The following is a 12,522-nucleotide window of genomic DNA, read 5'->3' as shown; positions in this document are numbered from 1 at the left end:
TCAGGTGACCAAAGTATTGGAACTTAAGCTTCAGGATCAGTCCCTCCAGTGAATATTCAGGAAAGATTTCCTGTAAAATTGACTGGTTTGATCTCCTTGCAGTCCAAGGAAATCTCAAGAGTCTTCTCCAACACGACAGTTCAAAGGCATCAATTCTTAGGCACTCAGCTTTCTTTATGGTCCAACTCTCACATCCACACAAGACTACTGGAAAAACCAGTGCTCTGATTAGATGGACTTTTATAGTCAAAGTAATGTCTCTGCTGTTTAATATGCTGTCTAGGCTGGTCATAGCTTTTCTTTCAAGAAGCAAGAGTCCTTGAATTTCGTGGCTGCAGTCACCATTTGCAGTGATTTGGAGTCCAAGAAAATAAAGTCTTCCACTGTTTCCACTGTTTCCCCACCTATTTTCCATGAAGTGATGGGACTGGATGCCATGATCTTAGATTTTTGAATATTGAGTTTTAAGCCAGCTTTTTCACTCTCCTCTTTCACTTTCATCAAGAGGCTCTTCAGTTCCTCTTCACTTTCTGCCATAACGGTGATGTCATCTGCATATCTAAGGTTATTGATATTTCTCCCAGCAATCTTGATTTCAGCTTGTGCTTCACCCAGCCCAGCATTTCACATGATACACTCTGCATATAGAGTACTGCATTGCATAAGGAAATGGCAACCCACTCCATCATTCTTGCCTGGGAAATCTCACGGACAGAGGAGCCTGGTGGGATACAGTCCATGGGATTGCACAGAATTGGACACGACTGAGCGACTAATACACACACAATCTGCATATAAGTTAAATAAGCAGGGTGACAATATACAGTCTTGACATATTCCTTTCCCAATTTTGAACCAGTCCATTGTTTCATGTCCGGTTCTAACTCTTGCTTTTTGACGTGCATACACATTTCTCAGGAGGCAGACAAGGTGGTCTGGTATTCCCATCTCTTTCAGAATTTTCCACAGTTGTGATACAAACAGTCAGAGGCCTTGGTGTAGTAAATAAAGCAGAAGTAGATGTTTTTCTGGAACTCTCTTGCATTTTTGATGATCCACCAGATGTTGGGAATTTGATTTCTGGTTCCTCTGCCTTTTCTAAATCCAGCTTGAACATCTGAAGTTCTCAGTTCGCATACTGTTGAAGCCTCATTTGGAGAATTTTGAGCATTACTTTGCTAGCATGTGAGATAAGTGCAGTTGTGTAGTTGTTTGAGCATTCTTTGGCATTGCCTTTCTTTGGGATTGGAATGAAAACTAACCTTTCCAGTCCTGTGGCCACTGCTGAATTTTCCAAATTTGCTGGCATATTTAGTGCAGCACTTCAACCACATCAACTTTTGGAACTTGAAATAGCTCAGCTGGAATTCTATCACCTCCACTATCCTTATAAATAGCTGAGAAAAGAAGAGAAGCTAAAGGCTAAGGAAAAAAGGAAAGATATACTTATTTGAATGCAGAGTTCCAAAGAATAGCAAGGAGATAAAAAGTAGCCTTTCTCATAGTCAATGCAAAGAAATAGTGATAAATACTAAGAAGAAAAATAAAGAGTGAAGAAAGTATTATTTTTGTGAAAATCAATTTTTAATAGATTACCCAGAGAATATCTCACAGATAAGATTTTTAAATAAAAATCCAAAATGGATAAAGTTTTAACCCATGTGGCTATTTTGGGCAAGTATCTTCTAGGCAGAGAGAACAAATACAAATAGGTCTTGAAGTGGAAGTTTGCCCAGCATGTTTGTGGACAGAGCAGTGAAAATGAGGTAATCAAGTGGGTCAGTGTTATAGGCTGAATACTGTTGAGAAAACCTCTTCCATTATTGTCAACATCAAGCCTTTATCTAAACTTTATTCCTGTTTCAAAATTTGCCCTTGACAATCCTTCCTACCAGAAGCCATCCCTGCTGCTTACCAAAGTCTGCTGCTGCTAAGTCACTTCAGTTGTGTCCGACTCTGTGCTACCCCATAGATGGCAGCCCACTAGGCTCCTCTGTCCCTGGGATTCTTCATGCAAGAATACTGGAGTGGGTTGCCATTTCTTTCACCAAAGTCTAGTGAAGGTAATTCTTCTCAGAATTTTTAAAGTGTGTGCTATGTACCTCTGTCAAAACTATTCCAAGACACTGTTGCTTACATGTTTTACTGTACATGGTTGTTCAATTATTCATCCCCTACACAGGAAGGTATTGACTATTGGTGTAACTCAAGGATAGATGGATAAAAATTAAAAATTAGAATGAAAGTGAAAGTCACTCAATCATGTCCAACACTTTGGGACTCCAAGGACAATACAGTCCATGGAATTCTCTAAGCCAGAATACTAGAGTGGGTAGCCTCCCTCTTCTCCAGGGGATCTTCCTAACCCAGGGATCAAACCCAGGTCTCCAACACTGCAGGCAGATTCTTTACCTGCTTAGCCATGAGGGAAACCCAAGAATATTGTAGTGGGTAGCCTCTCCCTTCTCCAGCGGATCTTCCTAAACTAGTAATTGAACTGGGGTTTCCTGCATTGCAGGCAGATTCTTTACCAACTGAGCTATCAGGGAAGCCCCCAAATTAGAATATTTTGGGTTTAATGCCAAGTTTACATGACCTATCTGTGACTTAAAGAGTTAACTAACCTCACTGTTTCAAACTCATCTCTGACTTGGAAATAATTGTACTAATATTTGATATGGTCCAAACATTGTTCTAGGAGCCTCACAGTTAATAATCATTGTATTTTCACATCATTACTATCTGTAAAACTTGCAGGGTTATGATAAAGGTATTGATTTAGTTAAGTTATATAAAATGCCTTTAAACTATTTCTGGAATACATTAAATGTTTATCTAATTGTGCATACATTTAAGGAAAACTACTTATGAAATAAATGGTTATGGATTTCCAAAAATTTCTTTACATTTAAAGATCTACTTTTAATCACTTTTCAAAATTATTTATGCCATGTTCATTATAAACTATCATCTTCTGAGAAATAATGATTGTGGCTTATAGACAATATTTCTTAAAACACTGCTCCATATGTGTCCCTTGGATATTCCCTAAGACTTAGACATTCATTCTTGTACATTTTTCATATAATTAGAAAATAATAAACACTTATATTCCTTCTTTGAGGTATCCTTATATGGAATATTATGTCAAAATATTATAATTGTCCACTCATGTCCTCAATAATAACAAGTACATACTTGCACACTCAAGTAATGAAAACTATTTCTCTCTTGGTTAATAGTAATTTTCAGTTTTCACAAATTCAAGCCTCACTCATGCTCACAGATATAAATCAGTGAAATTTTCAGCCAGAGAAATATGACAGTTCCTTGAGGAGCTACCACACGCCCAAGGTCAGACCCGGCCGCTGAGAGGAGCAACCCCACATCAAAGGAGCAGCAGCTGCACGGGTGCAGGACGGCCGAGAGGAGCTACTCCATGTTCAAGGTCAGGAGGGGCGACTTCATCCAAGGTAAGGAGCAGCAGCTGAGCCTTGCTGGAGCAGCCATGAAGAGATACCCCACATTCAAGGTAAGAGAAACCCAAGTAAGATGGTAGGTGTTGCAAGAGGGCACAGAGGGCAGACACACTGAAACCATAATCACAGAAAACTAGCCAATCTGATCACATGGACCACAGCCTTGTATAACTCAATGAAATGAAGCCATGCCATTTGGGGCCACCCAAGATGGATGGGTCATAGTGGACAGGTCTGACAGAATGTGATCCACTGGAGAAGGGAATGGCAAACCACTTCAGTATTCATGCCTTGAGAACCCCATGAACAGTATGAAAAGGCAAAATGTTAGGATACTGAAACAGGAACTCCCCAGGTCGGTAGGTGCCCAATATGCTACTGGAGATCAGTGGAGAAATAATTCCAAAAAGAATGAAGGGATGGAGCCAAAGCAAAAAGAATACCCAGCTGTGGATGTGACTGGTGATAGAAGCAAGGTCTGATGCTATAAAGAGCAATATTGCATAGGAACCTGGAATGCCAGGTCCATGAATCAAGGCAAATTGGAAGTGGTCAAATGAGATGGCAAGAGTGAATGTCGACATTCTAGGAATCAGCAAACTAAGATGGACTGGAATGGGTGAATTTAACACAGATGACCATTAATCTACTACGGTAGGCAGGAATGAAGAAATGGAGTCACGATCATGGTCAACAAAAGAGTCTGAAATGCAGTACTTGGATGCAATCTCACAAATGACAGAATGATCTCTGTTTGTTTCCAAGGCAAACCATTCAATATCATGGTGATCTAAGCCTATGCCCCAATCAGTAACACTGAAGAAGCTGAAGTTGAAGGTTCTGTGAAGACCTACAAGAACTTTTAGAACTAAAACCCCAAAAAAAAGATGTCCTTTTCATTACAGGAGACTAGAATACAAAAGTAGGAAGTCAAGAAACACCTGGAGTAACAGGCAAATTTGGTCTTGGAGTACAGAATGAAGCAGGGCAAAGGCTAACAGAGTTCTGCAAGAGAACGTACTGGTCATAGCAAACACCCTCTTCCAACAACAAAGGAAAAGACTCTACACATGGACATCATCAGATGGTCAACACCGAAATCAGATTGATTATATCCTTTGCAGCCAAAGATGGAGAAGCTCTATACAGTCAGCAAAAACAAGACTGGGAGCTGACTGTGGCTCAGAACATGGACTCCTTATTGCCAAATTCAGACTTAAACTGAAGAAAACAGGGAAAACCACTAGAACATTCAGGTATGACCTAAATCCAATCCCTTATGATTATACAGTGGAAGTGAGAAATAGATTTAAGGGCCTAGATCTGATAGATAGAGTGCCTGATGAACTATGGATGGAGGTTTGTGACACTGTACAGGAGCCAGGGATCAAGACCACCCCCATGGAAAAGAAATGCAAAGAAGCAAAATGGCTGTCTGAGGAGGCCTTTACAAATAGCTGTGAAAAGAAGAGAAGCGAAAAGCAAAGGAGAAAAGGAAAGCTATAATCATCTGAATGCAGAGTTTCAAAATAGCAAGGAGAGATAAGAAAGCCTTCCTCAGTGATGCATGCAAAGAAATAGAGGAAAACAACAGAATGGGAAAGACTAGAGATATCTTCAAGAAAATTAAAGATACCAATGGAACATTTCATGCAAAGATGGGCTCAATAAAAGACAGAAATGGTATGGACCTGACAGAAGCAGAAGATATTAAGAAGAGGTGGCAAGAACACACAGAAGAGCTGTACAAAAAAGAGTTTCACGACACAGATAATCACGATGGTGTGATCACTCACCTAGAGCCAGATATCCTGGAATGTGAAGTCAAGTGGGCCTTAGAAAGCATCATATGAACAAAGCTAGTGGAGGTGATGGAATTCCAGTGGAGCTATATCAAATCCTAAAAGATGATGCTGTGAAAGTGCTGCACTCAATATGCCAGCAAATTTGGAAAACTCAGCAGTGTCCACAGGACTGGAAAAGGTCAGTTTTCATTCCAATCCCAAAGAAAGGCAATGCCAGAGAATGCTCAAACTACCTCACAATAGCACTCATCTCACACGCTAGTAAAGTAATACTCAAAATTCTCCAAGCCAAGCTTCAGCAATACGTGAACCATGAACTTCCAGATGTACAAGTTCATTTTAGAAAAGGCAGAGGAACCAGATATCAAATTGCCAACATCCATGAGATCATGAGAGAAGCAAGAGAGTTCCAGAAAAATATCTATTTCTGCTTTATTGACTATGCCAAAGCCTTTGACTGTGTGGATCACAAAAAACTATGGAAAACTCTGAAAAATGGGAATACCAGACCACCTGACCTGCCTCTTGAGAATCCTATATGCAGGTCATGAAGCAACAGTTAGAACAGGACATGGAACAGCAGACTGGTTCCAAATAGGAAAAGGAGTTTGTCAAGGCTGTATATTGTCACCCTGCTTATTTAACTTATATGCAGAGTACATCATGAGAAACGCTGGGCTGGAAGAAGCACAAACTGGAATCAAGATTACCAGGAGAAATATCAATAACCTCAGACATGCAGATGACAGCACCCTTATGGCAGAAAGTGAAGAGGAAATAAAAAGCCTCTTGGTGAAAGTGAAAGAGGAGAGTGAAAAAGTTGGCTTAAAGCTCAACATTCAGAAAACTAAGATCATGGGCATTTGGTCCCATTACTTCATGGGAAATAGATGGGGAAACAGTGGAAACAGTGTCAGACTTCATTTTTGGGGGCTCCAAAATCACTGCAGATGGTGACTGCAGCCATGAAATTAAAAGACACTTCTCCTTGGAAGGAAAGCTATAACCAACCTAGATAGCATATTCAAAAGCAGAGACATCACTTTGCCAACAAAGGTCCATCTAATTAAGGCTATGGTTTTTCCAGCAGTCCTGTATAGATGTGAGAGTTGGACTGTGAAGAAATCTGAGTGCCGAAAAATTGATGCTTTTGAACTGTGGTGTTGGAGAAGACTCTTGAGAGTCTCTTGAACTGCAAAGAGGTCCAATCAGTCCATCCTAAAGGAGATCAGTCCTGGGTGTTCATTGGAAGGATTGATGCTAAAGCTGAAACTCCAGTCCTTTGGCCACCTCATGTGAAGAGTTGACTCATTGGAAAAGACTCTGATACTGGGAGGGATTGGGGGCAAGTGGAGAAGCAGACGACAGAGGATGAGATGACTGGATGGCATCACTGACTCGATGGACATGAGTTTGAGTGAACTCCGGGAGTTGGTGATGGACAGGGAGGCCTGGCGTGCTGCGATTCATGGGGTCGCAAAGAGTCGGGCGCGACTGCGTGACTGAATTGAACTGACTGAACTAGAAAACTATGAAATTATAGAATGATTAAATCATCAAAGAGGGAATAAGATCATTCTCACTGGCATTTTAGATCAGGCATAAATTTCAACAAAACATAGATCCTTCTTAAATAAGAAAGTAGCAACAAGCCAAATTATATAGGTAGAATTCTCCTAGGGAAATGTGAAAAGCTTTGGGTAGACATGTATAAATCTAGAGTACAAGCAGAATAACTATTAATAAAAGTGTCATCTATGGAGTAGTACTGATCCAGAAACTGTAACTGTCATGAAGAAATAAGGAGTTTGTTTAGCATGTAACACAATGAACTATTTCCTTTATCAGGAAAACCTTGGTATGGAAATATAACAGAAGCTTAACTTCCATTATATATATATATATATATATATATATATATATATATATGTAGAGAGAGAGAGAGAGAGAGGGAGTGCTTTATAAAGTATTCTGATTTACATTCTGGTGGTGCAAATTTTAATCTCCTCAATACATGTAATAAACACTTTGATACCATCAGTTTGGTACTGGTATAGAGAATATACAGAAAAAAAATGAATTACAATTTTGTTAAGCTAGACAGTATCAGAATATGTAATTCCTTAAGTGACAGGCATTGATGAATATTAATGTTCTGGGTAGTGTGATCATATGATCAGAGCTAATTTTAAGGACCTGTAATAGCTAGTCTTACAGGTGTGGCAAAGAAAATCCACCTGGACTAGAACTATGAAGGGTATTGTTTAGGAGGTTGAAAATGAAAGGAAGAATATGATAAACTGTACAAGTAGATAACTAAATCATTTTAGAAATTTTTTTAATCCCTTGGAAGCTTTTTGTATATCCAATTTAATTCATAAATTGTATGCAAATTGCTAAAAGGTACATGCATATGTGCTCAGTCACTTCAGATGTGTCCAACTCTTTGTGACCCCATGGACTGTAGCCTACCAGGCTCCTCTGTCCATGGGATTTTCCAGGCAAGAATACTGGAGTGGGTTACCATTTCCTTCTCTAGGGAATCTTCCCAACTCAGTGATTGAACTCACATCTCTTTCATCTTCTGCATTGGCAGGTGGGTCCGTAAAAAAGTACAATGCTTGACTATACATAAACAAAAGAAATGTACAATAGGACTTACACATGATCCTTTTTTTTTTTTTTTTTTTTTTTTGCTTGAAAGGGAACTAGTCCATCAACAGTTGCAAGCACATGTGAGTCTATAATGTTATGTGGCAATGAACACACAATGTTAACAACATACACCTGGAAACAAATATCTCTGACTCTCTGCATCAGAGGTTAACTTGTGCAAAGCCATAAAGACAGCTTCCATGTATGTAACTAAACCTTTATCTAGACAAGTATAGACAACATAAGCTTATTAAAATCTAGCTTTGTTAAACTTGAAAGTGTTTCAAGAGTTACCTAAATATATTAAGGAAAAAGGGGTCATAGGAAGCAGTTCTTTCATGGTGTACTTCATGCTAAAAGGACTAATAAATAAAATATATTTTCTCAAACAACAATATGTTAATATATTTTCCAAAAGAAAATGCAAACAATTTTCTTTATAACATAGGCTAGATTTACCAAATGAAAGAGAAACTTAGGATTATTTATTCAACAAAAAGGAAAGGTCAACATAACCTTCAGAAATGAAATTAGAAAAGTACTTTTGAATTTGAATGAAATACTACAGCAATCACAAACAAAATGGCAATAAATTATGCCTCTTAAATCTAAGTGCTACAATTATAAAATTCTCAGAACAGTTTTAGAAATGATAGATTCAATGTTCTGCTACATAGAAGACAAAATAACAGCACTCTGCTGGCAAAGCTTTTCCATAATGATTTCCTTTTTCCTTTTCAGAAGGTATTGACAATAAGAACAGCAATCCCTGCGGATGGTTTGGAAACATCGTAATATCTGAAATATTTTTTGAATTTCAAAGAAGAAATGATGGAAAAGAAAATGTGCACAGATTATTTAACATAATGACAAGGTTTGTACCCACAGTGGAACATCCATCAAAAATTACAGTTTTATCATATAACCATTGGGGTTTGACAGTACAGAACTGTCTATAAAAATGGAAAAAATTATACTAACCGTAAACAAAAGACTCAGTACATAGGATAATTTGACTTCCTTAAACTTTAGAATTTAAGACAACAAAACTGTGATTCTAATAAGTAATATCAAGATTGTTTCAATAATCAAAAAAAGTAATACTTGTTAGATAATGATGTTTATGTATAGACTTTATTATTTTTTTTAATTTAATTTTATTTTTAAACCTGAAACACTGTATTAGTTTTGCCAAACATCGAAACGAATCCGCCACAGGTATGTATAGACTTTAAATACAACTTAAAATTTTGGATAACTGTCAACTATATATAATAGATTACTCATGTTAAATTTATCCCAACATTCAACAGTCAAAATGTTAAATTTAAATATAAAATAAAATACCTGTGAATGTGACACTACCTAAGCTTCAAAATATTGCATTTAGAGTAGAAGAATATGTTCAACTAAGGTGGGAATCAAAGAGAATTGATCTCACCATTGCACAATCTGCAGTACTATGGACAGAGAAGAAAGAATTTGAGTTCATATGTAAGAATTGCTTTCAAACAGAAATGCAGATGGTCTAATCAAACATTTCACTAAAAATGTCTTCTTCCTCCAACAAATAAAAAAGATTATTTTAGTCCATGGACATTTGGGTCCCTTGTTGCTTCAAGGATGATTACAAACAATGCCCTACTCTCAAATTCTAATAAATGTATTAAAATGCATGCTATTATTAAACATCAGATTTAAGAGATTTAAGAAAACTGATCTTTGTCTAATTGCTAGAAAACTTAAAATGCATTTTTAAAATTGATTTGGCTATTTAGGTTTACATTAATATCAAAGGCCAGAAGTGCCTAGATATTTTAGTATATAGAAAATCCTAGACAGCTAAATCTTAGACATCTTTCCCAAAAAAGAGAAAAATTAAACAGTATTAATTGTGAGTACAAAGAGTTCCTCAATGAAAGAAATTCACTTTTCTTTCTTATATCTATTTTCTAACATTTAAGACTGTGTCAAATATGTATATTATCACCCTGCTTATTTAACTTATATGCAGAGTACATCATGAGAAATGTAGGGCTGGATGAATCACAAGCTAGAATCAACATTGTGGGGAGAAATATCAACAACCTCAGATATGCAGATGATACCACCCTCATGGCAGAAAGTGAAGAGGTACTAAAGAGCCCCTTGATGAAGGAGAAAGAAGAGCATGAAAGGGTTGGCTTAAAGCTCAATATTCAGAAAGCAAAGATCATGGCATCTGGTCCCATCACTTCATGGCAAACAGATGGGGATAAAATGGCAACAGTGGCAGATTTTATTTTCTGAGCTACAAAATCACTACTGATGGTGACTGCAGCCATAAATTAAAAGATGCCTGCTCCTTGGAAGAAAAGCTATGATGAACCTAGACAGCGTATTTAAAAGCAGAGACATTACTTCACCAACAAAGGTCCATATAGTCAAAGCTATGGTTTTTCCAAGTAGTCATGTATGGATGTGAGAGTTGGACCTTAAAGAAGGTTAAACACTGAAGAATCGATGCTTTCAAACTGTGGTGCTGCAGAAGACTCTTAAGGGTCCCTTGGACTGCAAGGAGATCAAACCAGCCAATTCTAAAGGAAATCAGCCATGAATATTCATTGGAAGGACAGATGTTGAAGCTCCAACACTTTGGCCACCTGATACGAAGAACTGACTCATTTGGAAAGACCCTGATGCTGGGAAAGATTGCAGGAGAAGTTAGGAGAACCCTAAACCTAACCCTAACCCTCACCCTCATCAACAGAGGTTGAGATGGTTGGTTGGCATCACCAACTCAATGGACATGAGTTTGAGCAAGCTGCGGGAGTTGGTTATGGACAGGAAAGCCTGGCATACTCTAGTCCATGGGGTTGCAAAGAGTTGGACACAAATGAGTGACTGAACTGAACTGAAATACAAGACAAGAGCTTCCCTGGTGGCTCAGTGGTAAAGAATCTGCCTGCCAACACAGAAGATGTGAGTTCAATCCCTGGGATGGGAAGATATCCTGGAGAAGGATGACAACTCATTCCAGTATTCTTGCCTGGGAAATCCCAGGGACAGAGGAGCCTGGTGGGCTATAGTCAGTGAGGTCACAAAAGAGTCATCAATAAAGATAAGACAAGAAGTTATAGTCACCAGTTTCAGTGTAGGGAAATGAAATGCTGGCTGAGCATGGGACAATGTCACAGGGAATACTTTTAAAATACCGTGTGTGTGTGTGTGTGTGCGCGCGCACACACATGCACACATGTGCTTGCATGCAAACATGTGTGTGTCTGCATTAACATATGTGTGTATGTAAACTTTGGAAATTATCTCTCTTTCTCCGTTAAACAGAGACAACTGAATATTTTTCTTTGTTTTCCGAAAGAGGTCATATGAAAAATAATTTTAGACAGCTGATTAGAAAGTATAATTAGGTAGCTATGGTAAACATATATACAATTTTTAAGTAAAAAAGGAGATATTTTTCTCTTTTAATAACAACCTATACATACTGGAGGGGATGAGGATGGAAGGTCACAGGATGGATTTATTTATAGAGCTCTCAGAGGAGGAAATAGGACAAAGTTCTAGGGTAACAGCAGCTCTGAAAATTGTTTTAAAAGAGGCAAAGTGTTTCTGAAGTAGTTTGTCCTTTTGGATTTAAACATATTGATTTTTGCAATGAATTGTTATGTCAGCACTTCATCTACTCCAAAGGAAAAGCATGATAAATCTGCATTATGCTTTGAGGAAAGAGCATTACCAAGCTCTGGTATAAGCTTTCAAACCAGCTATTTCTAGTAACAGGTCGGATTTACCCACCAGCTATTCTACCACACATGCATAGATTCACACTTTATGCTGAATGGACTGTATTTTTTGAATACACTTATTACTTTAACTCTTATTGCAGCATTTATCTTCAACATTTAACATATTATATTTACTTCAAAATTTTTCCAGATTACGATATATAATTAATTTCAAATAGAATCTGAATGAAATGAAATAGGTCCTTTAAAACAAGAAATATTATCAAATATTACCCCTGTGTTGAATCTATACCATACTATTATTATTGCAATAAAAATTATTTATATTCTTCTTCACCTGAACTGATCCATCTTCTTTCATGCTTATTCTGGTTTTAAAAAACCAATCAAGGCAAGTCACAGAGTTTCTCCTTTAGGATTTTATTGTGCCTGCTTTGAAATAGAAATTGGATTGTCAGCTGAATCTTTCCAAGGGCTTAAGAACATATCGTAGAGTATGGAACTAGAGGTACTAAAGTATTTTGTTTAGAATACAATCTTGTTTATCTCATAACCTCAATTTTCCATCAAAGAAATCCATATTCATTCATATTATATTGGCTTTGACTTTGCCACAACTGAAAACAATAGAAAGGTTAAACACTTTTGGTTGTTTAGAAGGAACTGGAAAGCTCAAGGAAAAGGAGCCCTTTCTCAAGTTCATGTTTCCCTCCATTATGTTTCTGACTTGCTTCTACAAGAATCTGACAGATGTAGCATACTGCTTATCTACAAACAGCTCAGTTATTTAGAAGAAAATGGAAAAAAGGGAAGGAAAGTGCTAAAATATAATATTTG

At 37.5% G+C, this 12,522-nt stretch overlaps 1 long non-coding RNA gene across 16 annotated transcripts in view; it reads right to left on the bottom strand.

Moving 5' to 3' along the window:
- Positions 1-12,522, bottom strand: part of LOC129657751 (uncharacterized) — a 136,324-nt gene that overhangs the window by 92,801 nt on the left and 31,001 nt on the right. The window contains exon 4 of one of the 16 annotated variants that reach the window (XR_008717082.1): positions 2,961-3,497. The exons of 14 other annotated variants lie outside the window; for them this stretch is intronic. This is a non-coding gene — a long non-coding RNA (uncharacterized LOC129657751). Of the gene's footprint in view, positions 1-2,960; positions 3,498-8,500; positions 8,738-12,522 lie in introns of those variants that run through there. One more of the 16 variants, XR_008717080.1, reaches the window with a different exon arrangement.

The sequence above is a fragment of the Bubalus kerabau genome, chromosome 7, assembly GCF_029407905.1.
Source record: "Bubalus kerabau isolate K-KA32 ecotype Philippines breed swamp buffalo chromosome 7, PCC_UOA_SB_1v2, whole genome shotgun sequence".
Classification (NCBI taxonomy): domain Eukaryota; kingdom Metazoa; phylum Chordata; class Mammalia; order Artiodactyla; family Bovidae; genus Bubalus; species Bubalus kerabau.
This window is presented reverse-complemented; position numbering and strand designations above follow the sequence as displayed.